Raw genomic sequence first — 4,258 nt, 5'->3', positions numbered from 1 at the left:
TCCACTATGAGAATGCTAGGGCCTATGCCCCGGTGCAGGATAAGTTGCCCACGAGCATGGTACTCACTGACATCCCAAAGTTTAAGGGCACAGAAGATCCAGTCCACCATGTTAAGGCCTATAAGGGGTACTTAGCACTAAAGGGAGTACCTGCTGACATGCTCTCTGAAATCTTTGCCCAATCTCTGGATGAACACCCGAAGGCGTGGTTCTATAATCTTGACCTTAAGAACTTCCCCACTTTCGAAGTTATTACGGTGGAGTTACGTAAGCACTATCTTGACAATGTTGAGATTCAAACCAACATAAGGACTTTGGAAGTAATGACACAGAAGGAAAAAGAGGGCTTTACTGAATTCCTCGCAAGATGGCGCGCTGAAAGCGTGAAATTAGTCAAGAAGCCTGACGAAGTGGAAATGGTAGATAAGTTCGTAAAGAATCTACGACCTGTTTACCGCAATGCTCTAAAATACCAGAATTTCGGCTCTTTCAAAGAATTGATAAGAATCGGGATAAAGGTAGAAGATGATGTCATAAGGGCGGCAGGTGGCCGAAAGGGTACCAAGGGGCCTCATCGTCTAAGGCCAAGGCCCCAAAGAACGACCCATTTGGATGAAGCCATCAATCTCTTAGAAGGGCAACCGAAGAAAGCCGCGCGCCAAGCTCCGAGGGCATTCACCGATATCGGATGCACTTATACATATGCTCTCCAAAGGCTCATAGCCCAAGGAAAGTGAAGCCTATTGGTCCAACTCCGGACCCTCCTGCTGATCAACAAGGTAAATGGTATAAACCAAATGCCTACTGTGCCTTTCATCAAGGGAAAGGCCACGATACTGAAAGGTGCTTTAGACTAAAGCACGAAATTCAAGACATGATTGAGAATGGAACACTCCCGATCCCAACTGTTAAACCCAATAACATCACCAATCCATTTAGTGATCACGCCAGTTTTGTTTCTGTCGAAGACAATGTCGATTATTCCCATCTTATCCGCCCATGTCACTTGAAAGGGGTGTTTATCGGGAAAATACTTGTGGATTTCTTTGAATTCTTGCCAAACCCGAAGAATGAAATTCAAGTCGGGAGTCTTGCTCTAGAATGTACTCCTCTCATTAACGAAGTTAATAAAAGACAATTCGGTTCACCAACCTTTATCACTGGCGTAGATCCTCAGAGGACTACCTCGGGATGGAGGCAGACCATCAAAGAGATCAAGGACAAGAGCCGAGCATCTAAGTTGACAGCTAAACAAGGGAAAGCTCATGACCATATTTGAAAATTATGAGTCGGGATCTGTTTTCTTATCTTAGTCGAGTCGAGTCTAGGACTTTCTTTTGTTGAAGTTGAGTCGTTTGTTCCACGATGACCTAGGGTGTGTCCTAGGAATCGTTCCTTCGAGTCTGTTAAGCATTTGCCTTCCCAATAAAAGTTGCAGTTTCGTTTCCAAATATGTCTTGTTTCCAATCCTCAATCATTCCGAAACATGATAAAATGCACAACACACTCAAAGGCATCCCTGGGGTAGAAATATGTCCCGTTTCAAAACGTAAGGTACAATAGGATTCCGTGTTTGATTCCTTTACCTATTCCATGTCTGGCGGTAGAAAACCTCCATCAGAACCAGTGCTTATGACAAGCGTTTAGATGATTCTAGGACGAACCCGGACTAGCTCCTTGTTTCCCCTATCGATGACGGAAGACAAGCCTTTCCCCAACAAAATAATCCCATCTCGAGGAGAGAAGATATCAACCCGTTCTAATAAGGAATTGTTAGTTCTTACCCAAATTAGTTGGCGAAGCCCAGTTTTCAAGGTGTATCCATTTATGACTAAGAGAATGAATAGAAGATCATTTTCAAAGAGAGAAAAAGAAAGATGAAAAAGAATGAAAAAATGAGAAAAAGATGAAAAAAAAATGAAAAAATGAAAAAAATGAAAAAAAAGAAAAATGAAAAAAGATGAAAGAAAAAGAAAAAAGGAAAAAAAGATGTTGAAGTTATTGCGGAACGCTTTTGGTTGAATGTTGAAGTTACGGAAGCCAGAAGTCAAGTCAAGTACCCATAGTTGAAGTTCAATGGGCGAAGCCCAAAAGCTTAAGTAGTAACCTCTTTGCCCTGAGACAGTTCCAAGGGTATAGTCGGGAATTTTGAGAATCATCCCCCTTGTGTTGTTATACCTAGCCTTTAGGGTCCAGACATGGAAATTTGAACCCACATCATTTTCTAACCCATTTGCACTCGGGTTTTGTCAAACCCGAGACACCTTTTCCAACCACGATGTAAGCCATAACCCATTGGCCTTAGCACCACAAAACGAACCTTCAGAATGATGGTTTACCTTGCGAACCTATTTTCACCAAGCTCCACATCCCAAAGAACCACAACCTTTTACACCTAACCCCAAACACGGGATTTAACGGTACTTTACAGGCTAGAATGGGATATGACATGATACCTTAGGTGAAACCTTCGAGTGTGTACACACAATCAAAATGCCATTTTTATGCACCATGATCGAACTACGTCGGATTTGATTTCGCTCCACGCGAATACGTAGGCAGTCCTTCAGAATAAGGGATTCAATCCACTCATCAACCAAGTTGTCATCTTGTCAGTTTATTACGGGTCTTAACCAAGTCCAAATGAAGCCACCTTTGTTTGAGTCGGTCTTAGCACTCGATGTAAGCTAGGATAAGGGTATAGGTTCAGATGTATCAAGTCTCGGAATGAGCTTTATCTAACGGTGTAGACAAAGATGCTGAGTCACATAGATGTGGGTTTGTGTTGGGAACAGAAAATATGAAAAACCCGCTGAAAATAAAGAAGGCGTGGAAGAAAAAATAGTAAAAGCCCGCTGAAAAGAAAGAAGGCGGTGGCAAGAAATGATGAAACTCGCTGAAAAGAAAGGAGGCGAGGAGAAGAGTGACAGAATGTTCCCAACAAGAGTGATGTGTGATGTCCAACTGTTCCCATAAAATCAGTCTGTGTTTAGTGTCTGGGCGAAGCCAACGTTGTTGCTCCGTGAGTTTAATCCACCCTGTCAATGCCAAGTGATTCCCATGCGCCCTCGGGAGCACGCCCATGCCATACGATATCTCCTTCCCAAGTCGACGACCTTGTGATTCCCATTTGCCATCTTTTGGCGCCGGAACGGCCAATTTACATTTCTACCCCCAACAAGTCAATAATTGAATTAAAACCCGTGCACACTTACGGTTTTATTTTCCTTTTTGTTTTACGGTAGCGGGCTACGCCCACGTTGTTTACGAGTCATACGGAGTGTCTGAGTCGTATTTCATGCTCACCCATCAAGGCAATCTCAAAAAACAATTTCAAAATTTCAAAATTCCGAAATTTCAAAAACTTTTTGCGAATTATGGGATAGATGATCCAAGTAGTGGAATCTTTTCGGGTCGATGACCCCAATCTTTCAAAATTCAAAATTTCAAATTCAATTTTTGAAGGGTCGATGGCCCAACATTCCAAGTGATGTCAATTTCAAACTTCGGGTCGATGGCCCAATTATTCCAAAATTTTCAAATTCAATTTTCGGGCCGATGACCCAATCTTTCAAATAATCCAATTTTAAGATCGATGATCCAAATGTGCTTAAGTGATGATTATTGCTAGTACGTTGTTGTGTTTCAAATGTAGCAGGATATGCTTCAACTGGGGGCTCTAAAGTCTTCGAATTTAGAGCCATTGCAAATCAGGGCTCGGCCGTTGGCTTCAGAGACCATTATCAAGATGTAAAGGATGACATCCACCAAGAATTCAATTCAATTACAAGAGTATGAAATGGAAGAATTCCACAGCTGAAAGCAAATGATGAAAGTGGCGGCAACCTCCTCGGAAAGTCCCGTCCCATTTTGGCACCTGCCAGCAGATGATAAACTTTGGGCAAGTGTCAACAGATGATTAATTTCGGACAAATGCCAGCAGATGATAAACTTTGGGCATATGTCAGCAGTTGCCGAACTACGACGCGGGTTTGATTCCGTCAGAAACGGATACGTAGGCGCCCGAGGACAAGGCTCAACCCACCATATATGCAATTTATGGGTCGGCGACCAACGATGATAACTTGACACAACAGAAGCAAGAGTTAATCCCCGACGAAGTTTCAGGTATGATCTCTTCTTATGGCTGGCGAGCTTATATACGCAAGTCTAATGGACTATAAACGACCCGAAGAATCCTCAGGTCGAGAGGGACCTGGGGTATACTTTGACTTTCGCCTTGTCCAAGCCTCAGTCA

The sequence above is a fragment of the Silene latifolia genome, chromosome 3 (assembly GCF_048544455.1).
Source record: "Silene latifolia isolate original U9 population chromosome 3, ASM4854445v1, whole genome shotgun sequence".
NCBI classification, from domain to species: Eukaryota; Viridiplantae; Streptophyta; class Magnoliopsida; order Caryophyllales; family Caryophyllaceae; genus Silene; species Silene latifolia.
This window is presented reverse-complemented; position numbering follows the sequence as displayed.